Genomic DNA, 14,346 nt, shown 5'->3' on the forward strand with positions numbered 1-14,346 from the left:
GAGGAGAGCAAGAAACTTTTTTATCCTTTCGATCAATAATATCTTGATACTAAGTATTTATTCCTGTATCAAAATGGATTACCGGAAAAGCTTTAGGGTACAAAACTCTTTACATATAACTTTGTTCTTTTCCTTTTCTTTTGTTTAAAGAAGGAAAACTCCTATTATGCTTTCATCTTCTATGTAATAAACACATTTATATATTGGGCTGTAAGGGAAATACAAATGACCATAGCAAAACCTTTTTTTTTTTTTTTTTTCTGAGACGGAGTCTCGCTCTGTTGCCCAGGCTGGAGTGCAGTGGCACAATCCCGGCTCACTGCAAGCTCCGCCTCCCAGGTTCACTCCGTTCTGCCTCAGCCTCCCGTGTAGCTGGGACTACAGGCTTCCGCCACTGCACCCAGCTAATTTTTTGTATTTTTAGTAGAGACGGGGTTTCACCGTGTTAGCCAGGATGGTCTCGATCTCCTGACCTCGTGATCCGCCCGTCTTGGCCTCCCAAAGTGCTGGGATTACAGGCATGAGCCACCACGCCCGGCCTTACATATTATTTTGTATGTAATATTTGATTATTCATTGTTTGATAGGAATGATAAATTCAATAGATGGAAATTTCCTTCTTTTTCTTTAAAAGGAAGCTATTTTTTTCTCTATTTTGTTGACATGGCTCATAGTTTAAATTCACCTGACCATTTGTTTTTTGTTGTTTATTTTCTTAGACTTCATGTATTTTTATCATTTTATAGGCTATCAATCGGCTTTCTAGCATTTACTAATTTAAACATATTTAAGGCACGTGGTCATTCAGGTCAAACACCGTATAATGAGAACTTTAGGTACTGTGTTCTTTTATAGTAATTCTTCATAGTTCACAGTTTTGTTTCAGTAAGAATAGGGAAAGGCATAATAGCTCCCTATTAATTTGCATTGCTGACATAAATCGTTTACACAGATTCAACTCAGCGTCAAAGAGGAAAACATTTAGTGAATTTTAGACAGAAGAACAGCTAATGAGGATGAAATGTGTGTTGTGGTTGAATGTCCCAGTGTGTCTGCTAAGAAATTCAGTTTAAGAAAAGGCCATTATCCCATTGTAGTGGTGGACTGAAAAAGATAAATAAAAATAAATTTAAAAATAAATAAATAAGAAAAGGTTATTAGATATTTTAATTGATGTCTTCTCCCAGTACTGGATCAGCTCTCTGAAAGGAATGAAGGTCACATGTGAAATCTGTGGTCAACAAAAATCTATGGAGAATTTGGTGTAGGATAAAATTCGTATCTCAAATCAGTGAGGAAAAGATAAACTGTTAATGGTGTTGGAATAACTAAATCACCATATGGAAAAAATAAAGTTGAATGCATACATGACCCTACTTCATAAATTTCAAACAGATGAAATATTTAAATATTAAAAAGTCAAACCAGAAAAAAAATTTTTTTATTATTATTATACTTTAAGTTCTAGGGTACATGTGTACAACGTGCAGGTTTGTTACATATGTATACATGTGCCATGTTGGTGTGCTGCTCCCATTAACTCGTCATTTACATTAGGTATATCTCCTAATGCTATCCCTCCCCTCTACCCCTTCCCCACAATAGTACCCGGTGTGTGATGATCCCCTTCCTGTGTCCAAGTGATCTCATTGTTCATTTCCCACCTATGGGTGAGAACATGCGGTATTTGGTTTTCTGTTCTTGCGATAGTTTGCTGAGAATGATGGTTTCCAGCTGCATCCATGTCCCTACAAAGGACACGAACTCATCCTTTTTTATGGCTGCATAGTATTCCATGGTGTATATGTGCCACATTTTCTTAATCCAATCTGTCACTGATGGACATTTGGGTTGATTCCAAGTCTTTGTTATTGTGAATAGTGCCGCAGTAAACATATGTGTGCATGTGTCTTTATAGCAGCATGACTTATAATCCTTTGGGTATATCCCCAGTAATGGGATGACTGGGTCAAATGGTATTTCTAGTTCTAGATCCTTGAGGACTCACCACACTGTTTTCCACAATGGTTGAACTAGTTTACAGTCCCACCAACAGTGTAAAAGTGTTCCTATTGCTCCACATCCTCTCCAGCACCTGTTGTTTCCTGATTTTTTAATGATTGCCATTCTAACAGGTGTGAGATGGTATCTCATTGCGGTTTTGATTTGCATTTCTCTGATGGCGAGTAATAATGAGCATTTTTTCATGTGTCTGTTGGCTGTATGAATGTCTTCTTTTGAGAAGTGTCTGTTCATATCCTTTGCCCACTTTTTGATGGGGTTGTTTGTTTTTTCAAACCAGAAATGTTTTAAGGCAGATTCTTGGCGTGGGGAAGGAGTTCCTATCTACAACTGAAAATCGTGACACCATAGAAGAAAACATTGATGAATGACTATTTTTTTTAAAAAAGCATAACAAAACAAAACTGCCAAAATGTCATGGTGCAAATCCTCATAAGTCAAAAGACAAATGACATACTGGGAGAATACTCATATCACAAAGGGCTAATCCCCTTAGAATAGAAAAAGCCACTAGAAATCATTAAGAAAAAGATGGTCAACACAATAGAAAAATGGGCAAAAAAAAAAAAAAAACAGATAATTCACAAGAAAATAAATACAAATGGACCTCACCAATAATAAGACAAATGCAAATTAAAACTACACTGAGATGTAACTTCTTATCTCTCAAATTGGTAAAAGCATAGCTTGACTATACACTGTCTTGGCATGTATATGAGGAAATAGATATAGATTTCTGGTGGGAATGCAAGATGTTACATTGCTTATAGAAGGCCAGTGGTAATATTTATTAAAATTACAAGTATGTTTGCTTTTTGAATGTGTAATCCAATCCACTTCTGGAACTTTATTCTCAAAACATACTTGCAAAATTAGTTATGCAGCATTGTTTGCAGTAGTAAAAGATTAGAAACAACTCACTATCCATCAGTGGGGGACTCGTTAAGTAGTTCATGTTTCATCCTTGGAATGGAGTAAATGTTATGCAGCTATACAAAGTAGGAAGAAGTTTGCTGTGAATTTAGATTTTTTCTATGAATCTTGAGGAGTTCCCAGATAAAATAATAAGGAAAAGAGGGAAGGAGGGAGGAAGGAAAGAAAGAAAATGTATATAATATACTACCTTTTGTGTAAGAAAGGGAGGAAATGAGAGTCTGTTTATTGTTATTTCCATGTAAAGAAATTATCTAAAGGTATACAGGAAGGCAGGGGAAGAGGAAAGGAAAGGAGTAGATGGACACAGAGATGGGAGTAAGATGTCTCAATATGTTATTTTTTAATTGTGTGAAAATGTATTACGTGTTTAAAATAAAATTTAAAAAAGAACAAGTAGTCAGCAGGCACTGGTAGCATTTATAAAATGGTTTTGAGGTCTTTGAGTACAGACCATCATAAAAGAGCCATTGTATTCAATTAGCAGATGTCCAGCCAATGTCTACTGGATGCCCCAGTGAGTGACCAGATTTCTATTATATTCACAGATGTTCTTTGTTTTGTTTAACCACACTATATTAATAAAGCTCATACTTCTTAGCATTCCCTATAAGCTTAAGCAATACTGACTGCAATTAGGCCAAATATATACCTGCTGAATTGAATTCTTCAAAGTAGAGTTTTATGATAAGGTAAGCCAAGCTTAAAAAGTGAAATATTTTGATAATCCCTGGCATGTAAGAAAATTTAAGAAAACCAACCAGGCTCAACATCTTCAGCTCAAAACACTACTTAGCTGTGTGTTAAATTATAGTGCCAAAATTCATTCACTTTCCATTTGCATCTGATTCATCATTGCTCTAATTTTTAATGTTCTTAAACATTACCTGTTAAAGCTGTTAAAATCCAGTAAGTGCCTTCGCAGACCCAATTAAATGCCCAATTACCAATTTTAGGCTCTTGACTTACATTTTAAAATTAAGTGAACCTCGCCCTGCAGCTGAATTGCTAATAGATAGCAGATCTCAAGGGAAGTAGATTCTCAATGTTCTCTCTCAGGAACATCGTTTGCACAGTTTAAGCAGAAACACAAGTACATCATCGCTGCTTCTATGTCAAACCCCTTGTGCTACCCCACACTAATGTGAGTTATAACTATGGGTGTCCTTGCAAGAAGAGGAAGGAGATTGAGGGCAAACACGTGTTGTCAGAGCCTGGGCAGGGGCACTGGAATAATTTCCTTTTCAAGAAAATAATAGTGCCTTTGTGTTGAGGCCAGGAAACAAGACGAGGAAGTTTGGAGTTCTGCTTTTCAATATAAATATGTATTTAACAAGATTACTTCCTAAACATTAAGTTTGAGCATAGAGTATCCAGGATTCTTGGCCAGGATATGAGTTGTCTTAAGATTCATCCCAGGTCAAGGCATTCTAAAAGAAATCAGCTGCTCTCTGGCTGGTTTTATTTCTGTACCTGTAAGGTGGGCCTTCCCCGGTTAGTAGGGTTCCTCTTTTTAGTTATGGAAGCACAAGGGTAGTTTCAGAGTTAAATAAGATCTGCCTTGCTTCTCTTTTCCTTGATCCTTATCAGCCCTACCCATCCTTCCAGCCACAGCCCAAATGACACTGCTTTCATAAAGAAGCTGCCCTGCATCCACCGAAAACCCACCTCTCACCCCACCCCTCCACTCCGTTTGGTGTTATACACTTGTAGCGATAAGAAATGCACGTTGCCGTATTTATCATATCCTGCTGCTATTTCAGCGCTTAGGGACTTGTTATTTCTCTTCTGAAATGTGAACCCCCTGATGAATATGACTGCGCTTCAATCACCTTGTACCTATTAACACCCCTCAACTCATTTCCCCTTCTTCCACCCTTACCCCTTTGTGTCACTTTTCCTTCAGTATGCACACAGTAAATATTTTTTGATGAATGTTATTTGTGCCGTCAGAATTTTCCAGAATAGTCACACTGCTTTATGATTCAAGTGTTGGCAGTTTTAATTCCTCTTAAGTGAAATAGAAAATTTACATAAATGTCTCATATTCGGCTATGATTCGCTCCAGGGGAATTTAGGAAAGTTATGAGCATAACATCTTTCCACTCCCAACAGAATAGCTTTCTCATAGCATGAAGCTCCTTCCTGCCAAGAGTCCTCCCCTTGCTACCCCCACCCCAACAGTTCATCTGGCAATCTCTTTAAGAATCTCAAATGAGTCCTAAAACAATGCCTAGACATAAAGGTTGAAGATTCTCTGTGTGTTGAATGTTTTAAAATGAATAGACATTATACATTTTCAGCTTTTATGTAAAGATCAATCATACTGTTTTTATCCATAAAATAGTGTTCTGTTTCTCATTTTATCAGTGAGACCTCCAGGCTTGAGAGAAGGGCATCACAGCATGCAAGATGCACTTCTGTGACTCATAGAATTGTAGAAGGTCAAAACTAGAAGGCGCTCTTAGGGTCTTTCTCATCTGGTTTTGTCCTACAAATGATGAAATTGATACCCAGACAGGAAAAGACACATGTCTGAAATGTCCATGGACAGGCAGGCAGAATGGGCACAGGAGCCCCAGCCTCCTGACTCCTGGTCCAGGGCTTTCTCTCTGATGCTTCCTCCCTGTTAGAGTTGTTGCTGTTATTCAGTTAGCTGCAGTCAGTGCTAATGGGTACAAGGGTCATTCCCCATGTAGAGCAGCTTCCTTTGCAGAAGGGATTGCTTAGTTTCTAGGCCAAATCCTGTGCTGTTTTGGCCCATGATGGAGCAGGTGAGGAGGATGATAGGGTGCTTTGATAGTAGAAACATTGGCTTCCACTGGAGAGCCGTTTAATGAGTATGTTCCCACTGACAGGGAGTCAGGAAGGAGCGTCCCCTTCCTCTCAGGAGACAGCCGGTCTATGTGTAATTCTTTGAAAGAGCTACTATATAGTTCTGGGACCCCTGCAAAGGGACCTTGTCTAAGACTCCCAGCAGGAAACATTTTATGTATTCTCACATAAATTTCCTTTTACTTTGTTGTCTCAGCAAACAACTTTTTTCTCATATCTGAAAAAGTCACTTAATTAGCTTTATTCTTTGAATTACAATGACCTTCCACCTGTGACAATGCATGGACCATCCTAGCTTTCTGCTTGGCTTTACGCTTTGGTGAACAAAGCGTGTTTACATTTGGGAGTGATTTGGATTCTGGCTGTGTTTCTCCAGAGCCTTTCAAGGATAGTGGCTGAGACGGCATGGATGGGATGGAGCCTATAGCATAATGAGGTCTGTACCTGTGGGTGGAACTAGGGCAAGGGGCTTTCAACACTCCTCTTCTGAACATACTTGAGCAACACTTTATGGAAATGTTGATTGGAAATGGAGGCTAATATTATAATGAGTCCCATAATACAAATGTGAAATTAGGGCATAAGCACTGGACATCAGAATCCGAGTGATTATCCCTCTCATCTCCCTTGCCCCTAGCTTTAATAGGGATGCCCTCCCCACAACACTCTGCCCTCAATTCAGACAACTGGCCAGAAAATATTCCTTGTACCCTCAAAAGGAGGAGAGAGGGAATGAGAAATTTTCCAAGGAGAAAGCAAGTGGTTTTTTCTTCCTCCATCTCTTAAAAATTGGAAGTTCCCATTTGGTGTGCTCAGTGAATACTAACTTTAGTTTGTGATACTACAAATGCTTCCCTTATCTCATTTGTAGGGCAGCAGAATTGACAATGAAGGGCTTTTGCACCTGCACACCAGCAAAAGAAGGCACTTGTCTATCCAAGGTGGGCACAGTGGTCTATGCATTGTTATACACATTGTCTTAGGAAAAGAGTGTGCGCAGGAGTTCAGGCAGACACAGCCACCTTCAGTTACGCTTGGACACTGTTCCTATGTTCTTCTCCTACACCCTCATTGTTACCGTCAGTCAGAGAAGAATGAACCAGGGTGCAGACTTTCATCTGCAAAATGAATCTCCTTACAAAGGAGTCCTCAGGAAAAGGGAGAAAGTTAGTGGTTGTTGTCTAACACTAAGGCAGAAAAACAAATGTCGCACACAGAAGGCAGTGACCGTTACCGTACTTCCTTCTATGGGGACACCACAGTGACTTCAGTCTAGAGATAGAAGTCACTGTTTTCATTGTTCATTTCTTAGAATCCCAAACCAATCACGTCGTAGCCATTTCCACTCTACCTTTTACTTGGTTGCCTCTGGAAATGTGGCTTTTTCACCATTCACTGGGACATGTGAGAGTGACTATTCTGTGTGTTCATTTCTCTCCCCTGAGGGATTCAGTTTCTTCTCTTTCTCTGAGTCTTTCTTCAGAACTTGCCTTCCTCTGAAAACTGCCCTGGCTCTTCTGGCTTGTTGAACCCTCTGTTGGCCCTGAACTACCATTTCTTGCTTGAATTTTTTTTTTCATCTAAATGTAACCTGAAAACCCTTGAGAAGAAGGGACTATATTCTATTTTGCCTAGAATACCAAACTACTAATAAACAAGATCCTATTGCAAGGTTATCAGGGGATACATTCTTATTCGAGGGAGGCTTATGCATTCTGAATTTAGGATTTTTTTATAAATTCATGATGAGTTTGGCTGAAGCTTCCCTTTGCACCACCTGTAGGGCAAAAATACTTCCCAAGCAAATGAATAGAATGAATAAGATATGTACAAAAACAGCTTAACCTATTAAATTAAAAATAAAAAGCAACCTAGCAGTTTAGGACCAACCATTTACTTGCAAATAGCATGTTTCCTTTATGTTTCTGAATTAGATTCGTACAACAAAGTCCCAGAATGAATGTTACAGAGAAAAATTAAAAACGTTTTGGGAAAGGCAAGAAGTGTGAGCTGGAGTGCTGAGGAAAGCCATGTGGCAGAGGGAGGATCTAGACTTGGCCTGTGAAGGACGGACACACGTTAGATTTGGAGGAGGTGGCTGTGAAGGCATCCCAGGCTAAGAAGCCACAGGCAGCGCAGTTTGCTGATGGGAGGAACTATGACATGTGCCGGGTCCTGGAAGGAGTTGGCCACTTCAGCGGTGTCCAGCCTCTAATGGAGTTTGGTCATGGAGGTGTGGAATTGAAAGTGAGGCTGAATAGGTGAAGACCAGCCAGACATTGTGTATTTGGGCACAGTTGTGATGATCCATTACATTGCATTACTTAGAGAATCAAACCTTTATTTTTCTAGAAATAAGTTCTGTAATTTAGACTTGAACTATCAAGACTTCTGAGTAATTTTACTCATCAGAATAACATCTTCTACATGTGACAAGACAATTGACAGCAGTGATAAGGACTCACAGCCAAGCCATTTGCACAGAATTCTAACTATAAGGGTTAAGGATGATGGCCTGTGGTCAAGAGGGCAGCCTTTGCACTGCCACTGGGTGGACCCTGGCATCTCCCTACTCTCATTGACATCCTTGACCTCTTTAGCAGAGACATATAGGAGAGAGGCATTCATTCTATCCTTGTAACAGCATCACACCCTGAAATGGCCTTTGTTAGTCACTGTGTCAGTCACTTCCTCTAAGACTGCTTAGAATTGGCATGATTTTGCCAGCGCTTAGGGTTTTGTGTGATGGCCTATGTGTCTGCACTATACAGGATCTCAAGTGCCTTGGAACTCCAAAATGTGCATGCCTAGCATTGTATGTTATCACTGATTTCAGGTATGAAGTCACAGCAGCTGAGAAAAGATTCAATAAAAAGACACTTGGAGAACTGTGGCCAGTTATCTTATTTGTAATTCCTGATTTGCCAATGTAGGTTTGCATTGCCAGGCTCAAATGCATTTGTCTTTCATCCTTTTTTTTGTTTTTGTTTTGTTTTGTTTTGTTTTTTCAGCCCAGAGGTCTTTTATTTTTATTTTTTTAACACCTATTATGCCATGAATTCATAGGGAATAGGTTCCAGCAGCTCAGGCTCCTTCCCATTGGTTCTCACAAAGTGTGCTTCTCTGGGTGGAGCAGGCTGGTGCTTCAGTTGAACCCAGGTACCTTTCTCTTTGGCTTCTTTCTTTTTCTGATCATTTTCCTTCACGCGTTTCAGGAAGCTGTCTCGGCTCTTAGAGTGCTTAATGTGCTCAATACGCACATTAATTCTCTTGGCAAGAATCTTGCCCTTAACTTGTTTGTTTACATCAATGCCAACAGCATGCTAACATTGTAGACTCTTCCAGTTTTGCCATGGTAACGCTTGTGGGGCATTCCTTTTTGAACAGTACCCATTCCCTTGATGTCTACGATATCACCTTTCTTATAGATTCGCATATACGTGGCCAAAGGAACAACTCCATGTTTTCTAAAAGGCCTAGAGAACATATATCGGGTGCCTCTCCTCTTTCCCTTTGTGTTCGTCATTTTGGCAAATTACTGGAAGATGGCAGTTCCGGCCGAAAGGGCTTTTTTTTGTATTTTATTTTGCATTTTACTCCTCAATGCTTATCCTCTGAGACCCATTTGGGTTTCTTATTCATACTAGAGTGTGTCTAGGAATCTGCTGATTTGCTAATAGACTAAAATTTCTGTTTGAAAAAGTAAGTCTTCATGGGAATTTTGGCATAGTTTAGTTTCTCTGTTTATTTGTTTAATATTGTTAGTTCCTGAAAAATTTTCCTTCTTTATAGAAGTGCTGGTACTGCTTAGTGCTAAGGTATGCAGGAGGCCTGGCAAAGGCTAATTAAGAAATTAGTCTGTTGGCCGTGGAGATCTGGGCCCATGGAGTCAGATGGAGGCACCAGATTGTTAGTAAAGACTCTCAAGCAGATGCATTGCTTTTGTGGCCTCACACATCCCAGAGAGGCAGATTCTTATAAAGTTACTAGCTCTGATGAGTCAGGTGAATGTTTTGATCCATGGTCCCAGGCAATGATATTTGAGTTTAGGTTATGGGAAGACATCAGAGTTCCTGAGTTAGTGATCTTCACATTTGGAAAATGTGCTCCATTCTTCTCACAAGCCATCCAGGCACCATCCAGTAGTGGGCCATGGCTTGAAAGCGGCAACGTCACGCAGACAGTCCTTGCTCTGGAGAGGAGAGATTTTATCATTTGCTTCTGCAGGTAGTAAATATTCAGCTGGTTGCTGCTTTGTGAGTGTTCTTGTGACCTTTGCCCCTGACAGCATCCTCTGGCACATTCCTAATGTACAGCTTGATGAAGCAAGGCCTACAGCACATATTCATGGAAGTTACTCTTTCTCGATGGGAGTTATTCAAGCCATGGCAACTACCGGTTACACCTGCCAACAGACTTCACACAACACCTTTCATTTTTTAATCTTTTTTCTCCCGTGCCATCTTCCTACTTCCAACAACCTATCACCCAATATTAATAGTGTTCGTTTAATGGATATACTCACTATTGATGCTTACCGTGTGCAAAGAATTCTGCTAAACACCTCGCTCTACTTTGATTGGGAATGGGAGCTGGAGAAGGCATAGAAGTAGAAGCCATGCCTCTCCAGTGTGAAATTCTTTAGTGAGGAAAGGAAATAGCTTTTTCTGCCTTAAGCAGTTTAAAATGGGCTTCCTGCTATATGAAAATAGTGAAAAAAGAACATAATGGGATGCAAAATATTGGTGTGGCTTCTAGAGAAAAAAAAAAAAAACATGTTTCAAATGTCAATTACATTTTTCTCTGATCTCTTTAAGTATGTGGCCAAAGAATGAGCCTATAAAGCACCATGGCAGATAACAAGATGGCCATGAGCATGTAGCATCATAGTTTTTAAAAATTCAGGCATACTCAAATAGTAGTGCTGACCAGTCCAACTCTGAATGTGAACTTGTTGTGTTTCACATTTTTGTGATGTTTTTTAAACCATTCCACTTAGATCTGAAAGGGGACATGGAGAGCTCAGCTAGGGTCAATGGAGGACCACACAGGTGGTGGTGATGGGGTAGGGAGTCTATTTAGGAAGACTAAATGAACCAGGACAATTTGAACATGAAGAAAACTGGAGACCGTTTAAATGACAGATTTCAAGAGTATGAAAATATAAGCAAATGCAAATGGCTGTAGTCATAACCTGAAAGAAGAGTTTCTTGTCACATTTTTTAAATATTAGGATGGGTTGTAAATTATTTTTATGAGAGTAAAAAAAATAACACTGGAATAATGTATCTTAGAAGGTAACATGCCCAAAGGTAACATGTGGAGTGGAGAATAAACATCTTGAGATATCTTCCCACTCTATAACTCTGTATTACCTTGATTACATAGGCAGAAGTACAAACTGTACATGTAAAATCAGTTAAGTGAACTTTAATTATGTCAAATTGGTGTAATAGGCTGAACAGAACTTTAGCTTGTACATTAAAAGAATGCAAAACATTGCTTTTGAAGGAGCCAATAGAAGTTATAATTCGTAGTGTTTTGTTGATCTAAGGGCTTCACATATTTGGCCCCTCGTTAAGTACAGCTTTAAACCTAGTATAGGTTACCTTCCAATGCAGAGTTGATGATTTCTGCCTCAAATTTCAGTCAAAGTAAACTGAGGTTTTAGTTCCAAAATAAGTTTATGCAAAGGGCTTGAAAATTCAAAATTAGCAGATCTGCTTACTGGCATGCATGATCCTTTGATAAATTTATTCTCTGCCTAACACAAACCATACTATACATAATGGGTGTTCCTGTTACTCATTTTTTTAATATAATGCCCTTACCTTCACAGTGGAAAACAGTGACATCCAGTAAAACTAAGGAACCATACTTCATAGTGTACACACCAAAAAGTTGGATAAGCACTGAGCTATATCCCTGAACCCCATGGAACAAAGTTTAGGGACCACTTTTAGTATTTATTGAGAGCAACAGCTTCTCTCTGTCATAGAGTAATGGCTCAATCTGGTGACTGTTCTCTTTAGATTGGCTTTATCAGAATAATCTCTACTTTAGGCCGTAAGTCTGAGGGAGGGGACGATACCATGGGACAGGTAGATGGAAGTGTGCAGACGTCATAACAGCCGAGTTTTGAGAAGAGCAAGTGTTTTGGTAGTTGTGGCTCATCTCCGTAAAACAGTTTGTCCTCCAATTATGTTGCGATTTAGGCACAAAGTATCAGTGGAGAATTGAATAGAGAAAGCTGAGCATATCACCACTTATCCAGCACCAGAGAGTCGGGTATTTTATTTCTTTTGTTCTGAATCTTCATCAAGGCTGTGCTCTGGAAAGACCCCCCAGGGATTTTTCTTAGGAAGAAATCATTTACCACAAGTGGCATCATTTATTTTGGGAATGATTCATAGGCTGCCACATAAATACTAATGATGTGCATAACAATCTGTTTCACCTTGGTATCTGCACAGAAGTCACAGAGATGCCGGCTTTCTGTATGAGAGAAGCTGCTCTTTACCACATAGCGGGATTTGGTAGTCAGGTGTGCCTGCTTATTCTTTTTTTGTTTCCCCATATTGCCTTAAATGACCCTGGATTTAAAAAAAAAGAGAGAGAGAGAGATAGCCAAAAAAATAGTGGGGCAGGTGAAATATTGCTAATCACAGTCACCAATACATACAGCAAATAGATGGTTATTTCTGATCAGAATGGAGATATGTCATGTGATGCATATTTGAGTTAAAACTCTCAGTGGGGCACCCTACCATGTACCTGAAGAATGCAAAGACATAGTCTTGCATTTTCAGGTTATTTACAGTCTGATAGCACTGCAGGTAAATAAAAATACAAAGAATTATCTTTATTTTCCTGACATGTACAAAATATGATGTTCAATAAGCCGTGGCCTCCAATTCATTAGGCACTGAGGTACGAACATGCCTGGGACTTGGTGAGTGACCTTGAAGATTTTGGTCTGGAGAGTCAACTGCAATGAAGAGTGGGTTAGACTATCCCTTTTCTCTCTGTTTTTACTACTACCATCTGGTCTAAGCTACGGGCAGCACCTCTCTCCTGGGCTATTGCCATAGAAGTTCCAGAAGGGTTTCCCTGCTTTCATACCCATTCCTGCCATGACCTCTTTGACCTGCAGCAGTTGGAGAACATTTTTTATAATGCAGGTCACATCTTTGACTCCCCTGCTTCGTGTTTACAAAGCCTTGTTCACCAGTCTCCATAATCTGCACTTGCTTTCATCTCTGATTCCATGTATAGATATACCACAGTTTATCCGTTTTCCTGCTGAGGGACATTTGGGTTGTTTCCAGTGTTTGGCTATGACAAATAAATCTGCTCTGAACATTTGTATACAAGCCAACGCTTGGTATCCTTAGTATTTTTAATTTAATTTTTAATAGTAGGTGTATAATATCTTATTGTGGTTTTAATTTGCATCTCCCTGATGACTAGTAATGTTGAGCATCCTTTAATGTGCTTATTTTCCATCCACACCTTCTTTAGTGAAGTACCATTTGTTGAAAAGACTGTCCTTTCTCCATAGCATTGCCTTTTCACTTTTGCTTATTAATTTAGCTTTCTTTTGTTGAATTTTGAGAGTTTCTAAATGTATATTCTTGATACAAGATTTTTGTTGTTGTTTGTGTGTGTGTGTTCAGACAGAGTCTCACTCTGTCTCCCAAGCTGGAGTGCAGTGGCATGATCTCAGCTCACTGCAACCTCTGCCTCCCAGGCTCAAGCAATCCTCCTACCTCAGCCTCCTGAGTAGCTGGAACTATAAGCATGTGCCACCACACCCAGCTGGTTCCTGTATTTTTTGTAGAGACAGGGTTTCACCATGTTGCCTGGGCTGGTCTCAAGCTCCTGAGCTCAAGCAATCTGCCCACCTCAGGCTCCCAAAGTACTGGGATTATAGGCATGAGCAACTGTGCTCGGCAGATACAAGTTTATCAGATATGATTTGCAAATATGTTCTCACAGCTTGTGGCTTGTCTTTTAATTTTCTTAAAGAGAGTGAGTTTTTCATGAAGTCCTACTTATTAACTTTGTCTTTCATAAATTGTGCTTTTAGTGTTATATATAGGAAATCTTTGCCGTAACCCAAGGTCATAGTGATTTTCTTCTTTGTTTTCTTCTAAAAGTGTTGTAATTTTAGGCCTTTACATTTAGATATATCATCCATTTCGATTTATTTTTTGTGTATAGTACAAAGTATGAAATGAAGTTCCTCTGTGTACATGTGGATATCCAGTTGTTCCGGTACCATTTGTTGAAAAGACTGTCCTTTCTCCATAGCATTGCCTTTTCACTTTTATTGAAAACCAGTTTTCCACATACGTACAGGGCTTTCCAGCCTCTCTATTCTGTTCCATTGATCTATGTGTCTGTCATGATGCCAGTATTACATTGTCCTGATTAGTTTAGTGTCTTGATCCATTTGTGCTTCTTGTGACACAATACCTGAGACTAGGCAATTATCAACCACAGACATTTTTTGTACAGTCCTGGAGGTGCTGATCAAGATCAAGACACTGGCAG

At 39.4% G+C, this 14,346-nt stretch overlaps 1 protein-coding gene and 1 pseudogene across 4 annotated transcripts in view; one reads left to right on the forward strand and one right to left on the reverse strand.

Annotated features, from left to right (window-relative positions):
• STXBP6 (syntaxin binding protein 6) overlaps nucleotides 1–14,346 on the forward strand; it is a 252,267-nt gene that overhangs the window by 178,481 nt on the left and 59,440 nt on the right. The gene's annotated exons all lie outside the window — the stretch shown is intronic.
• Nucleotides 8,766–9,325, reverse strand: LOC126959481 (60S ribosomal protein L21-like; annotated as a pseudogene). The gene has a single exon (XR_007727544.1). The product of XR_007727544.1 is annotated as a 60S ribosomal protein L21-like (transcript).

The sequence above is a fragment of the Macaca thibetana genome, chromosome 7 (genome assembly GCF_024542745.1).
Source record: "Macaca thibetana thibetana isolate TM-01 chromosome 7, ASM2454274v1, whole genome shotgun sequence".
Lineage (NCBI taxonomy): Eukaryota > Metazoa > Chordata > Mammalia > Primates > Cercopithecidae > Macaca > Macaca thibetana.